Source organism: Clarias gariepinus, chromosome 1 (genome assembly GCF_024256425.1).
Source record: "Clarias gariepinus isolate MV-2021 ecotype Netherlands chromosome 1, CGAR_prim_01v2, whole genome shotgun sequence".
Classification (NCBI taxonomy): domain Eukaryota; kingdom Metazoa; phylum Chordata; class Actinopteri; order Siluriformes; family Clariidae; genus Clarias; species Clarias gariepinus.
The window spans coordinates 19,332,790-19,349,385 of NC_071100.1; the positions used below are offsets into that span (position 1 = coordinate 19,332,790).

The 16,596-nt window shown below is 35.4% G+C and overlaps 1 protein-coding gene and 1 long non-coding RNA gene across 3 annotated transcripts in view; one reads left to right on the forward strand and one right to left on the reverse strand.

Moving 5' to 3' along the window:
• LOC128520591 (immunoglobulin superfamily member 1-like) overlaps nucleotides 1–16,596 on the reverse strand; it is a 283,702-nt gene that overhangs the window by 111,954 nt on the left and 155,152 nt on the right. The gene's annotated exons all lie outside the window — the stretch shown is intronic.
• LOC128530130 (uncharacterized) lies at nucleotides 4,317–16,455 on the forward strand. 2 transcript variants are annotated; one of them, XR_008361109.1, is made up of 6 exons: nucleotides 4,324–4,368; nucleotides 13,224–13,293; nucleotides 15,159–15,224; nucleotides 15,317–15,478; nucleotides 16,214–16,254; nucleotides 16,394–16,455. It is a non-coding gene; the product is annotated as an uncharacterized LOC128530130 (long non-coding RNA). The 2 variants fall into 2 exon arrangements; XR_008361110.1 differs by lacking the exons at nucleotides 13,224–13,293; nucleotides 15,159–15,224 and having other exon boundaries at nucleotides 4,317–4,368.

Sequence of the window (16,596 nt, forward strand, 5' to 3'; positions counted from 1 at the left end):
AGCTCAGATATTGGTAGTGAATGACGACTGCTGTGCTCACTATTACACCAAACAACTGTACACCACACTCGCTTAGGCGACATTTTGCTCCAGCATAGAAAAACAATGGCCAACAGCTTCTTCTTACTCGGAGCGGATCTTTGCTAAAACACCAGTGTCAATCAACTATAGTAGGAGCGGCCTCTGTCGGTGTGACGTCACACAGACAGGCATTTGAGATTGGCCTGATTTCAGAAGGGGCATGTTATTTTAATAAATAAAAAGAAAATCACTGGGCAGCTCTTTATCATTGTAGAGTGGTTGTGTACACACTCTCCTAACACACAGTTCAGTCCAAACAGCTTAAAAAAGTGCATGTAGGACTGTAGGAACCCTTTAAGATGTGTACAAGTGACTAGATGATTTGAAACTTGTACACTTGAGAAGTTCAGATTTTGATCTGAAAAATGTACCAAAGTGACAGGAAAAAAAAAAAAAATCTTTGTTGTCTCTTTGTTCATTCTGAGTTATGATATATATAGTTAAGGCAATTAATTAATCACCAAACAAACAAACAAATACAGTAAATAAATATTCAAAAATCACCTGTCAGTATGCAGTGGATGAGTCCAATCAGCACTACAATTAGGGAAAAAACAGGAGTAATGAGAGATGAAGTGTACATTAAAGCTTAGGGAGGCTTGTTGTTATGTAAAAGGTAATATTATAAGAATTGTTTTTGTTAGTCTTTCAGCTGCTCCCTGAAAGCTCCCTGCTGCCTCGCAACAGTGTACAATTGGTCCGCACATACAAGCTTGGCCCAGGTAAATATTTTGAAAAAAAAAAAAACAGACAAACATATAAACAGACAAACAGAATCAATTGAGGGCCAAATGAAAAAACTTGCAATATCATGGTTACACAACAGTCTATGCTTGTCATGAAGCATGCAACTGTACTCTGAATTGTCCGCACACTCTCTTGGTGAAAAGTAATTATAAAATAATTAACCCCTGAAAAGATCAGCAACCTTTTATAGTTATGTTTAATGTTGTCTGACAGCCACATATTACAAACCACAATTTAGTTGTCACTAACGTCATAGAAACTAAAAGTTGACGTTCTCCTTTAACAGCATCTGTTTTTTACACTTAAATTTATATATAAATTCTATACCAATCTCTGTACAAATCACTTTATGAAGACATGTTAACGTGTGAGAACACTGATATAAACCTGTGCCTTTTCTTGCTACAAGTTCTCTTGTCAGAGCTGCTTTTATAGAAGATTTATCACACTTTCTTACTAATCAGAACAAAGAATTTAAAAGCATGGTGGTATGATATGAAATCTTAGTTGTTATTACACTCCATATGCCATTATAATCTCTAATAAATTTATTTAATCTTCAAATCTTCTCTGATTTGTTGTTAAGCATGTCTCTATGAATATTAGAGTCTCACATTCAGTAACTCAGTCCCTTGATTTCCTGTCTGCTTTTTATAGTCTTCTGTCACACACAAGACCTGCAGAGTTTTATATTATATTGTAGCGTTTTTCAACGCTGGAAAGGATCTTGGAGAGACGAGTGAACTTCTTTGCTGCCCAATGCAAATGGCTGGGGGTAGTTTATTAGACACCGGCACGAAATAGCATAGACAACACATTCAAACATTAGTAAACTCACCTCTAACCCACACACACACACCCTAGCGAAGCCACTAACCCAAACACCTTTCCCCAACAGGGTGAACACATAACAACCCCTCCCGCAAAGCATGCTAGTTGCTAATCGAACCCCGCCCACGCCACAATATCTACAAGAGCAACATTCTTCACTTCATAGATGTTACAGTACAGAAATTTCACTAAACAAATTCTGAGTAAATTAATATAAAATGTACAGTATATTCCTAAATAGGCCTTCCTTAGAAATATTTCTTAATGTTCTAGACATGTGAGACAGCATGTAACAGATGATTTAATATGGCGACTTTTTAATATTTTACTTATAAAAATACATAAATAACAATCTTGTGAGGAATTTAAAAACATCACAAAAAAAAAAGAAAAAGAAAAAACCTGATGTCAGGACTCTCAGACTGTTAATTTGATTAAATCACCACCAATAATAAATACACACAGAGGACATATACTCACAGAGTATCACACAGAGTGGACGGAGCTCCATCCTGTCCTACTGATGACTGACTGAATGAGACGTGTCTGTAGTAAAGACTTAACACTTCCTGTTTTCTTACACTCAGATCCCATTTTGAGGGGGCAGACAGAGAGAGAGAGAGAGAGAGATACAGTTATTAAGTTAAACAGTTATTAGCAAGAAAACACATTTGATAAAATTTATTATAAACAAGATGTTGCATACTTAATAATTGTTATTAAATCATTCCAAATTGCCTCTTTGTTATTTTTCTTTACGCCTAAGACACCTAAGGCTGAATCCCAAATCACTTTCTAACAAGGGATTATACACCCTACAAACTGTACTGCACTAGCTTTAATCCTGGATACCAGAAGTTAACAGAGCCGATATTCTAAAGCAGAAAAAAATAAAATATAAAGAGAAATTTAGGTAATTTACAGGTCTGTCCCACACTGTCCCACATGTTTTTTTCTCCTCATCTTTAGGCTACAGAGTACCAGTAAGAATTTAGAACTGCTTTCACCCTTTACAACTCTCAACTTTTAATTACACTAACCATTTGTAACCAACTGTTGTTTTCATCCTCCACCATTCATAGTTTTTTGATGTTGCAAAATCACTGGTTAAATATATATTGGTAATAAATAGGGTTTGTATAAATGCAATATTATACTCAAGGTCAAGCTGTTGTCCTGGACATCAGCACGTCTGTGATGCATTCGGGAGTCAGGCTTTAATTTCAAATTCAAATTTCAAATTCAAATTTTATTTGTCACATACACAGTCATAAACAGTCATACACAGTACGAAATGTAGTGAAATGCTTACACGACCGCCAATGACCTTAAAAAGAGAATTAAAGCTTATAATAAGTAATAAATATGAATAAAAGAAATACGATAGAAAAATAAATACAAATAAATACAAATAAAATTTAACTAGGAAAAATAGAACTAAAAATAGGAACTGAAAATAGAAATATTCTGTACAAAATAGAAATATACTGTACAAATAGAAATATAATAGATATAATACAATTAAAATGTGATTTTCCAATAACATTTCCTCCTTTTGTATTTTTTCCACTTTTTTTGTCAACTTATAACTTTCATACTATATCTAACAACAAATAATAAAGCAGTATATTACATACATTTTTAGACATTGCCTCTCTAACCTGGTATTTAACAATAACATCATTAACACTTTAATGCACACACAAGACATTAAAGCTGTTCTTTTGGGGACAAACACCTAAAGTTTCATACCCTTTTAAAGATTTATGCAGGTCCTTTCGCTTCTATATCAGGTTGTAAGTCACATTAGGATAACAGTCACCTGGTGTTGGAGGCCAGTGAGGAGTGCGGTCTTCCCAGTCATCCAACAGGGTCGAGACAATTCATTAGTCTCAGTCAATTCTGTGTTCCGTTGCTCTGTTATTATCAGTCTTCTGCAGCAGTTACTATTTGAAAGTGTTTAACATTAATTCTTGTATTCACCTGTAAACACACAGTGCTACACACAGACCGAACAAGATTACAATCACAATCAGCAAAATGTAATGCGCTAGCCAATAGCCACAGCCTTCTACAATTGCGTTAACCACAAGAGTCCAGAATTATCTGCTATCTATGCTCACCCATTTATTTATTTATTTTTTGTGTGTGTGTGGGTAAAACCCACTGGTATAATTATACCCCGTGACTGATGAATTAAGCTTCCCATTTTGTTTGTAGTAAGCCAATATCTGTAAGAAAGCCATGATTGTAATTGGTATGACACAAGATGTGTTATGTGCATTGTGCTTGACCAAAAAACTTTATAATGTGTAATGCATTTACCAGCATGTAGCCTGTAGAAGTAGTTTGTCATGTCCAAACTGCCTGTCCTGAAGTGCCCACATGACCCTGTTCACGAATCTGCTGCTCATTTTAAAAAGATGGTTCTCAAATTCTCACGCTTTAATGACTGAATTACGTGCACAGAATCAATCAATGGCATTTTTGATATTGATCTGTAATTCTTTTTTTGGCATTTTACTGATAAATGTAGCCAGGTAGGAATAGTACATGCAGTTTTTATGTGCGCCACCAGATGGCACTGCCATTTGGGGGAACCCTTGGGGATACGAAGGGATACCAGTGAATAAAAAACACAGAAATCAGACCGTCGGCTGCAGCTAAGGGAGGACATTATGTTCCAGGTGCATCTCATTGTTTTATCAGGTAAATATGCTGTAAAGTGTGCTTGTTGCATCCAAATATTTAGTTAGAAATACAGAGTGTGGTTTACAGAAATACTGTTGGATGTTAGTGGCTAATATCGTTGTTTATGTTGGATGTCAACAGATAACGTCGAGAAATGTTTAAAGTATGACTCGTGAGAAGTCTGCCGCAAGATAACCTGTGCTTAAGTGGATGTGCTGAAGATTTTTCGGGGAAATTTCTGCATTCATTGTTGTAAAGTACATTTAATGTAAAACTTGTTGACAGTGGAATGTGTCATTTCTGTTGTTTTATCAGGTAGGGGGCCAAAACAGTCATTTTTGTATGTCTTCCATGAACAGCATTTTGTTTTCTTTTTTATTTTGCTGTTTGGTACTAGAAATTTAGTAGTTCCAGTTCTCAATTTTAGATTTATTTGTACTAAAAGCTGAGGCTTAGTTGCTCGTCCTCTCAGGTTGAATTAATTGAGGAACACTGAGGAAACTGACTGGCCATTTTAATAATTTATTGATAAGTTGATGTCTTTGGTTTCGGCTGTGATGAAGGTGATCATGTCATCACGTCATCTCCGCGGCAGTGGATGCGCCAGTAATTCACGTTTCATACGAATTACATAAGCTGATATTAGTTTTTTAATAATTTTTATAAAAGCAGACATTTAGCAGTACATAAGTATATATTTTTCATGTCTGTGAGGCGAGTATACACAGTTTCTGACGCGCTTAAGTTCACCGAAACCAATACAGAAAAGCGCTGTATCCCTGTTTACTTTCATTATTTTACAAAATCAAAATGTTTTGTCGTCATTGTGAGTGCATTTAAATAAAAGTAGAGTCTTAGAACATTTATGTATCTTATATAGGTTTATTATATAGTTTTTGCCCATTAATCTGACAACACCTGTGACTCACCATTTGTCCTGATACACACAGAGTTTTCTCATGATAAAATATAAAGGCTCACTGTGTTAACATTTTCTTTGCTTAAATTCGATGCAAATAAGAAACTCCTATATTTAATTTAAATTCTAAATTTGTACTGTAGTACTGTGATTATAAATTTGTTTAATTACAATGTTTTACTTGATTTTATCCGCTTCTATGTGCAGCTCTAAAGGAGCTGCGGCTCATTAATTCTTGAGAGAATGAACTAAGGCCTAAGGCGACAGTGTATAGCCGTGGTGCTCAAAGGTTGGGGCTCGCCCCATTAGTGGGGCATTCAGACATGACAGGTGAGACGCAATGAACGGGAGGGAATTAGTGGAAAATAATAGGAAAGTACCTATTCTAATTCATGCTTTTCTTTATTGACAATAAAGATCGGACACTCGAAACTAAACAATCACATGCAAAGAAATGGATCATTAATACAAGTAAATTAAAATAACATCAGAGAAAAGGGGAACCATAGTGCAACTATAACAGTTTAACGTCGGCATGTTAATTGCAGAGGAATATATAAAGAAACATTCGGTATTATGTATGTAATTTCATTTACTCCAATGTGTATGCTGATGTTTCTGTATTTTTGTTAAAAAATAATATTTTATCAGACAGTACTAGTCTGGCATTTCTAGTTTCCAGTGTGGCAACAAAGTTGCTTTTTAATCCTTCAGGCGCTGAACAGAAGGGAAGATCAATATCGTTCTACGCTTTTTGTTGGTGTGCGGCATTTTGCTATGATCCCTAAATCATTTGTTGCACCGTAGAGAATAATGGTGTTTATGCTTTTAAACATGTATAGTTTAAGGCGGATGGAGCTTAAAGACAATGTAGAGAGGTAAAATATGTGGGTTTCTTATTTGCGGGTTTATTTACACAGCTATTGAATTCAGAGATGCGAATATAAAACTAACTTTACCGTGGACACAAACCGGGTCAGTAGCGTACTGTATGTAGTGAGCATAATAACTTCAATGGATACATTTGTTACAAGGACCACAAAAAAGCAGGTGATTCAGCCTAATCAACCAAAAAGCCAGCCGAAAGGAAAACATGATGAAGCCCACTGTATGTTGCGCTAGGATTCATGGTGGGGATGGTGAGGCAGAGGAGAGACCTGTGTGTGTTTTGTGTCTTAAACCGCTGGCAGCAGACGGCATGAGACCCAACAAAGTAGGAAAACACTTAGAGACAACACACCCCAGTCACGTTAATAAGCCACTCGACCTATTTGAAAGAAAGCTCTAGAAGTGACGAAGTAAGCCTGTTATATTAATTGCATGTGTATTTTATCTGTTTTGAACTTATTTGATCTTATTGGTTTAGAAATTAATATTTCAAAAATAGTAAACTTGGCCATTTTCGTCATCATTTTGTTTACAAGTGGGGCTTGAAAATTCGCCCACCCCCTTAATTGGGGAATGACAGAAAATGTTTGAAAACCACTGGTCTATAGTTATATAGCGCCACTCAGCGGTAAAAGCCAGCAAACGCACAAACCCAAATACTGCCGCCGTGAGGCGCAGCGGTAAAACCATAATACCGCCTGAGTACCATCTGTACTCACCCTCCCTTCAACTTGCTTTGCCTCAGTCGCCTCATTCTGCCCTTCCCCTTCTCTCTTCCTCAACCTCATCAGATATGTTTGTCATGTCCATTGTCTCTGGAAAGGTGTCTGGTAGTTTTGCAATCAGCATTGTGATCCATGTCACATACTCCTGATTATGTTGATTATTTTAACAGGATTTTGTACCATGTGGTTTTCTTCAGGCCAGTTGCCGGAGTTTAATGAAAGTCAGTTTCCAGTTTAGACATGAGCAATCTCGTAAGTTGGTCTATGTTTCTTACAAAATGTAATCTCATATAAAACAACAACACACCTGTAGAAACATAAATATCCAGTAAAAACATTTAACTTATTCTAATTAACTATAGATAACTAATTCAGTTATCAATGCAAGCAGCTGTGTAGGCTGGAAACGGCAGAGTCAATGTTAGTGTTTGCCTACATTTTGCATGCAAATGATCTTAAAGGTCCCCATCTGACTTTATTCACAGTGTGAAGTACAGAATGTCATCTTTCACTAATGATCGCGTTCATTTCATGAATTCAAACTACGTCTGTTGAAGAAATCATGTTAGAATAAGCAAGACACAGTCTGTATGTTAGGATTTTCACAGTCTACAAATTAATATCCATAGGAGGAAAATGAAGTAAGCACTTTATTCATTTAGTGTACACACTCAGACACTCTCACTCTGTCTGCAGACTCATTACACCTTTATTGGGGAGTGGTTCTCTCTTACGAAATTACTGCATGTTGTAAGGTAACCATACTCTTATTTAAATAATGTGTGGATTGACTAATGTCCTGGAGACAAAATTCACTTTGATGAAACCATCTGTTCAATTCCTGGTTAATTCATATTGTCTACATTGTACTAGTGGGCTGCTGGTCAAATTATTTGTTGATAAAATGCACATTAAATACACATAACTTTCTCTCAATCACGCTTGAATCCTGTGCATTAGTGCACGTTGGGTAACATTACATTTCAGCACCATAAACAGTATATATTGTTACTTTATCTCAGGATTTGTTCCCAAGTGTTTAGCAAAATAAATGGGTAAGAATAAGGTAAGACTGTTTATATTTCATTTTCTTCACTAGGTCCACCTGCTTTATTAGAAACATTCATTGTCTTAAGAAGAAATCCCTTAAAGCTCAGAGCAGTTTTAGGGGGTTTTGCATCACTGTGTTTTAATGATTATATCAAGGCTTAGCGATTGCACAATATAGTGTGCGTCATATCCAGGCTGTATAATAAAATAAACATAATTTCATTTTGACCAACTACACACATGACTGAGCAAAAAACTATAAAAAAGTTAACATCCAATATATCTTTTTAAAGTAAATTATAAAAACACTTATTTTTCAACAAATACAATAAAAAAAATATTTTGCTCCTGGCATCTCCATGCTTTAGAAGACAAGGGGTCCACACATGTTTATGGGTGTTTCTGTTACCAGATAACATAATAAATCATGTAATATTGATATTATATACACCGCCATTACACACACTTATGGATTTTTTTTTATTAATTATTGTTGCGTTGTGGCATGGATGCGTGCCGCTCGAGTTCTAAGTTAATAAAGTGATACTGCAGGTGTACAGAGTTCTATAGAACTAGTAAAAGTCTATTGACTAATTTTCAAATAAGAGAACAAGTTTATATAAGACTGTGGTTTACTTAACGCTTATATTTTATTGAGATTAAGTTTCTGATTAATTTTACTTTCTGCCTGTGGATGGTATAAACACATTTCAACTTTTTTAATCTGTGAGCTCTTTCTGTTAGAGACATCTCACAGAGTGCTGATACAGTAGTGTTTGTGGTGAAAACCGGAGCACATGCCAAAGAAACCAGCAGTAGTGAGAACATGTATGTGTGGACAGTGAGGACAGAGCATTTCCTTCAACTAGTATAGAAACATATACTAAAAATCCCGAAGGAGAATGTCTGGCCATCAGTTCACGACTTCAAGTTTAAAGGCACTTTGGTTATGCGACAGGATAATGATCTAAAACACACCAGCAAGTCAACCTCTGAAAGATAAAATAAGAAGAATTAAACCAATTCTGAAAGAGCCCAACCTCCTCCACAAGGATGTGAAAGACTCATTGCCTGTTTTTGCAAACGCTTGATTGCAGTTGTTGCCAGCAAGGGTGGCTCAACAGGTTATTAGGTTTAGGGAGCAATTACTTTTTCACATAGGGCCAGTTTTGTCACTTAACAAATTAAGTAATAATTTAAAAGCTGCATTTTGTATTTACTCAGGTTATCTTTGTGTATAATATTTACATTTGTTTGATAATATTATTCATTTAAGTAAGCACAACTGATGACCTCTGAACTTTATAAAACATACATTAGGCAAATTTCTGACTCCATTGGAAAAGATTGGTAGATAGGTTTTACATTTTATATTCAGCCGTTCAGCACTAATAAAATCTTACTGTCTGATAATGAGCAGAAGAACAGAACAGGAAAAAGGTGCTGCTGTTTGTAAAAATATTTTTTTATTTATGCAAATTTCAGACATCAAACTTAGAAAATACAAGCTTTAAAATTATTAAGTTCTGCATATGAAATAAATCTAAAATTGAATTTCATATTTGACTTTGTATACTTTATAAAAAATATAAAACACAATAATGAAAGATACTGAATAATATCATAAAATTACCATACTAAGATTTAACTAAGGGTTATTATTCAACGCTCTTCATACAGCACATGTACAAACTTTTCTTTTGTTCCTGTAATATTTTACACATTTCCGTGGTTAAAGAAGACAATAAACCAGAGAAAAACAAACCAAGTTACATTATACACTAACAAACAAAAACCTTACGAACTAATATTTAATTGGACCACTGTTTGCTTTAATTAGGGCATGCATTCGTTGTTGCATTGTTTCAATAAATTTATGCAATTTCACAGCATTTATTTCTCTCCAAGATCTTGTATTGATGAGGGGAGAGTCAGAGGGCTGCATAAAGCCATCTCCAGCACATCCAAAGATTCTCAATATGGTTAAGTGCTGAACACTGTGGTGGTCATTCAGAATATTTACAGAGTCAGCTGACCTCATTTTTTTGGGCACATAACATTGCTGAACCAGGAACTGACCAACAGAACTAGACATAATGGGTGCATCACTCAATCTGTCACTCTTCATACCCTGATGTGCCCATCACTCATCAGTCTCATCAGTCCACTTGACCAATGCGCTTCAGTTTACTCTTTATGCTTCCTAAAGCTTTTTATCAGATTACCCTCACTGATAAATGTGTTTCTTAAGGCGAAACAGCTTTTTAGTTCCAATCCCTTAATTCCTCTTTGCATTGTGCGTGTATAAATGCTCTTACTATTAAACACATGCGAGTTGTACTGTTGTTTGTTTTATAATTTTATTTTAAAATAACATTTAAGTTATCTCTTATCACAATCATTTAAAAATATTTTTCTGACCAGATTTCTTATTTAGAGATGATGGTTCACCACTATCCTTTTAGATTTTAGTAATGCATTTATCCAATTTTAGTAATTTCATCAATTTGCTTGTTTTTCTTTTTTTGATGCAAGACAATAATTTGACCCTCCTGAAATAGATTAACATTTTTGCCATGACCCCAGGATATGTCTTCAGTTAGGGTTAAATAACTTGTTGCCAGCTGAACCATACTTTATATTTTAATCACTGCAGTAATTAACCAAATGAAGCCTTTTAACTACTTACTTAAATCCAGGTGGTATTTATTATTATGTTTTTTTTTTTAGGAGATTTAGCTTATTTTTAAATAATCCACTAATAGGTAAATAGCATGAGTAAATGCATACAAAAATAAAGCGTTATTAAAATTTTAGTGATTAATATTTCAGTGAATTTTAACTTAAAGAAAATTTAGGAAGATAAACGTTGAAAAAAATACAGTTTTGAACTTAGAAGCAGTAGACTTTTTGTTTTGTTTTTGTAATTAGGATCAATAATAAAACCAGTGAACAGTTATCACTGCCAGTGTATGGGTTATACTGATCCATGAAAACTGGCACATTTTTAAAATCTGGATGCATACATACATTTAAACTGAGCAAAAATACAAGCTTTCCAGAAACTACAATGTGCTCCATGATGTGTGTATTCACCATCTTCTTTGGCTGTTTTAGCAGTTCCTGTTTGAAGACTTTAGACTTTCTTCACAGACCTACACATAAAGGACATTTTATATAATTTAGTTAAAAACTGGATTCCAAAAAAGTTGGGACACTATACAAATCGTGAATAAAAACTGAATGCAATGATGTGGAGATGCCAACTTCTAATATTTTATTCAGGATAGAACATAAATCACGGAACAAAAGTTTAAACTGAGAAAATGTATCATTTTAAGGAAAAAATATGTTGATTCAAAATTTCATGGTGTCAACAAATCCCCAAAAAGTTGGGACAAGGCCATTTTCACCACTGTGTGGCATCTCCCCTTCTTCTTACAACACTCAACAGACGTCTGGGGACCGAGGAGACCAGTTTCTCAAGTTTAGAAATAGGAATGCTCTCCCATTCTTGTCTCATACAGGCCTCTAACTGTTCAATCGTCTTGGGCCTTCTTTGTCGCAGCTTCCTTTTTATGATGCGCCAAATGTTCTTTATAGGTGAAAGATCTGGACTGCAGACTGGCCATTTCAGTACCCGGATCCTTCTCCTACGCAGCCATGATGTTGTGATTGATGCAGAATGTGGTCTGGCATTATCTTGTTGAAAAATGCAGGTTCTTCCCTGAAAGAGATGACGTCTGGATGAGAGCATATGTTGTTCTAGAACCTGAATATATTTTTCTGCATTGATGGTGCCTTTCCAGACATGCAAGCTGCCCATGCCACACGCACTCATGCAACCCCATACCATCAGAGATGCAGGCTTCTGAACTGAGCGTTGATAACAACTTGGGTTGTCCTTGTCCTCTTTGGTTTGGATGACATGGCGTCCCAGATTTCCAAAAAGAACTTCGAATCGTGACACTGACAATGGTTTCTGGAACCACTGGTTTTCTTCGAATCGAATCACTGACCATGGTTTCTGGAAGTATTCCTGAGCCCATTCTGTGATTTCCTTTACAGTAGCATTCCTGTTTATGGTGCAGTGTCGTTTAAGGGCCCGGAGATCACGGGCATCCAGTATGGTTTTACGCCCTCGACCCTTACGCACAGAGATTGTTCCAGATTCTCCAAATCTTTGGATGATGTTATGCACAGTTGATGATGATAACTGCAAAGTCTTTGCAATTTTTCGCTGGGTAACACCTTTCTGTGCAACATTGTAGGAATTGGTGATCCTCTACCCATCTTGGCTTCTGAGAGACACTGCCACTCTGAGAAGCTCTTTTTATACCCAATCATGTTGCCAATTGACCTAATTAGTGTTAATTGGTTTTTCAGCTACTTATTGCTACTTGTCCCAACTTTTTTGTGATTTAAAATTTCATGGTGTCAATAAATCAACATATTTTTCCCTTAAAATGATACATTTTCTCAGTTTAAACTTTTGTTCCATGATTTATGTTCTATTCTGAATAAAATATTAGAAGTTGGCACCTCCACATCATTGCATTCAGTTTTTATTCACGATTTGTATAGTGTCCCAACTTTTTTGGAATCCGGTTTGTATTATTGATTATAAATATTACTGGGTGCCAATTATCAAACATTCTTGAAAATCTGTGTAAATATTAATGTAAGCTAAAATTAAAAATGCTTAATTAACACTGATTTCCCTTGTACTTACTGTATGTACAAATGTTGATAATTGACCTATAAAGTACAGAGTTGTTGTAATACAGAGCACTGAATACGTTTGGATACACTGGACCATAATTTAGTTGAATAATTAAAAGAAATAAATGCATTAATAATAATAATAAATCTAAATTGTACTTCAACCCGCCACTAGAGGGCCACAGAGACGTTTTGGCTTCACTTGAATCCCCTCTTATGACATCCAGCCACATAAGAAATCACTGGTTTGAACAATTCCGATATGGTGTAGAAGATTATTCGAATACTAATAACATCTTAGACCTAGTGGCTTTATAGTATTTATGTCACAGAAATACACTCTTTTAACCCTTGCCTATTTTCTGGGTGATTTATATTGCTGTGCCTTTATCCGTTTGCATATTTCTATGTCTGTGTAAGAGCTTCTGCCATATTATTGAATGTGATATAAATGTAGTAAATCTGTTTCCAAAGCAATGCTGTTGTCTGGAGAGAGTGTGTTTATGCAAAGCAGTGCTGCTGTGTATACTGTTTGAGCTCATCTCACCTTTATCTGTGTTCTACTTCAGGTCTGAATACACAGTGTCAGCTCCTTCACTGCTCTTTCCTAGTGGACAACAGTCACTGATTTAACATTCAGTAAGATTAAACACTATTCTTTTAACACCTTACACTTATATCAACAAAACATATAAGTTTTAGTTACTGAATATTTCAGAGCACGTTTTAAATTATATGCTTTAACATGAATTCCTGGCAAATAATCAAACGGTGTAAAGGGATAAATGAAATTTTAAACAGTTGCCATGCACAAATAAAACAACAACAAAAAGCCTCACCTTGTTTTCTCTTTGGTTTCTTTTGTTTTTTCTGCTCCATCTGAGCATAAGTCACATCACTCGGTCCAGCTGCAGCATCTACGTAAATATAAAGGATTACAGCCACAGCCTTGCTTTATCACAGATCATGTTTGTGTCACAATCCTGTAGCAAACCTCTAAAACCACAGGCTACAACACAATTCTGAACCATTGACAGCTACCTGTCTAACTTTCCCAGAAATATAACATGAACAAATGTTTCAGATAAGTGTTATATTGCTAATGTCTAAATCTTGAGGATTTGTGTGATTTATCACTCTCCTTGTAACCACGCCCTTTTATGTTATATAATTAAAAAGCATTTGCTGCAAGTTAAAATATAGGACATCAAGGCCAACTGAACATGTACATTTCTTAGTCTCTAGAAGAGCATCTGCCATGTCACTAAATGTATTGCCCTGTAAATATAGTGTAAATATATTTGTTTCTATAAACAGTACTGTTGTCTGGCTGCTCATTAGCTTATCTTACCTTTATCTGTGTTCTGCTTCAGTTCTGAATACACAGTGTCATCTCTCTCACTGCTCTTTCCTAGTGGGCAACAATCATTCAGTTAGCATTTATTAAGATGAAACACACCATTCTATTAACACATTAAACTTTCATAACTAAAGTCCATAGATTCATAGCAGTTACTGAATACTTTGCTTTAAGTTCAATTTTTGGCAAATAAGCAAAGGGTTTAAAGAGTTGCATGAAATCTAAAACAATGGACATTTAGCACTACATACTGTAAGTTAAAAGAATTTCATCCCACCTTGTTTTTTCTTTGCCTTCTTTTGGATTTTCAGTTCAATATCAGCATAAGTCACATCACTCGGTTCAGTGGCAGTGTCTATGATGAATAAAGACAAAGCATTTCCCCATTCTTAATGTGTGATCACTCACAAACTTTTAAAATGTATTATGCTGTATGTGCGTGATGTTGTCCACTAGCTTCTCTCCCCTGCACTTCCTTATGAATCACTGATGTAAGCGCTCTGTATTGGTTTTCAAGCTGTCTATCCACTGTATGCGATGTTACTGAAACATGGCAGGTGTGTGAATGAGGTTCTGAGCGAGGTATACAGTACTTTCTGGGTTTTACTCTTTATAGATTACATCATCTGTAATGAATTACATAATATTGTTAAGCTGGTTAATGTTCAGTATTGTCCAATTCATACACATGACCTAAATACAGTAGATGATTTCATAAAAAATCTTTTTATTAATTTAGTGAGTATTGTGAAGTAACACACTAATACTTCTGATCTACATTTCATCCACAAATTGCTGCTGTTGCTGTTACAAACACTTTAAAAACACTTTATTTAAGGTTAATTAATCAACTATTTATAACCAGGAAACATGTAGTTTAATAAATAAAAAAAGCTAAATCTTAACATCAAATGTTAGGTATTTTGTAGAGTCTGCTAGAGAATCTCCCTTTTTTTTTTTTTTATTTTTTTTTATAAATATGGCCAAGAAACGTCTACCTTGAGTGACGGCCATTTAAATAACACAGCAGATGAAACTACCTATTACCTCAGTCTATCTTGTCTTAATAACAATAGCTACTATACTGTAGGTATAGTTTCTCACTCATTCACTTATCTTCTATATCGCTTTATTCTGTATTTAGCGTCGCGGGGGCCTGGAGCCTATCCCAGGAGGCTTAGGGCATGAGGCGGGGTACACCCTGGACAAGGTGCCAATCCATCGCAGGGCACACACACACACTCACACTATGGGCAATTTGGGAACATCAATTAACCTAACCTGCATATCTTTGGATTGTAGGAGAAAACCGGAGTACCCGGAGGAAACCCACCAAGCACGGGGAGAACATGCAAACTCCATGCACACAGAGACGGGAATCAAGCCTGGCCGGGAATCGGATCCGGACCCTGGAGGTGCAAGGCGACAGTGCTAACTCCAGTACTACACCACCGTGCCGCCCAGGTATAATAACTATTTTAAGTAAAACTCTTAAATAACTTGAAAAAGATGCAAGATGATTATTTTTTATTATTTCCAAGCCAGAGACTTTACCTTGCATATTTAACTTACATATTTAACTAATAAGGTATTAAATCACATTTTGGGTGATTTGTCTTATGCATATTCCTGGTTTAATAAGCTCCACTTTGCTACCAAGTTAAATACTGAATCATGTCCGGTTGCTGAGATATGGCCAGTGTGAGCTTGTTTATAAAGAAGGCTTTGTAAAAACAGAGAAATCCCATATTTAGACTTTTACTGGTCAATTCTGTGATGTAGTAAGAAACAGGAAAACCTCAGTCTCGTTTTGACACTTATTTATGAACATGAGACATATGATGCTTCTTTCCCCTTTACTTTAAATACTGGCCACCGCTCCTAACTTCTTATAGATCATTAGATATACAAAGGACACTGTATCTCTGCTGGGCTGCTGGTGAACCTGTCATTTATGATTTTTATTTTGTTGCTTATAAAGGAATATTTATAGTTATTAAACAAATCAGGCATTATTATGACACACAGTTTGAAAAAACCTCACAGCCAGTCGCACTTCATGCAGAATTATGATCAGAGTAAACTCAGAAAACCTTGTTTGTCTATAATGTTTATAATGAAAAACTGTATAATACTACTACTTTGTTGTTGTTTTTGTTGTTTGTCTTTTTGTTTTGTTCCCCCTGTGCACCTGTATAGTGTGACCTTCACAGTGTTCCTGAAGTGTTCATATCAGTTTGGTGTTATATCACATTGTCTTTTACATTGCATTATGTCATGCTGAAATTCATTTAAATCAAAACCCAAAACAATTAAAAAAAAAAAGATTTTACTTTTCTTTTTATGCAACAGTCTTACCATCCTGTTTCTTTTCTCCAGTGCCAACCTGTGAGTAGATCAGATTACTGGTTCCAGCTACAGAATCACCTAGAACAAAATCGATACAAAGCGCTTGTAATGTTATGTTGTAAATGTTATCTCATATTTAGCCATAAAAATGACTATAGACTATACCTGTGGTCCTAATGTGAGTATTTTCGTAGACATTATCACCATCTTTTAAAAAGAAAAAAAAAAAGACA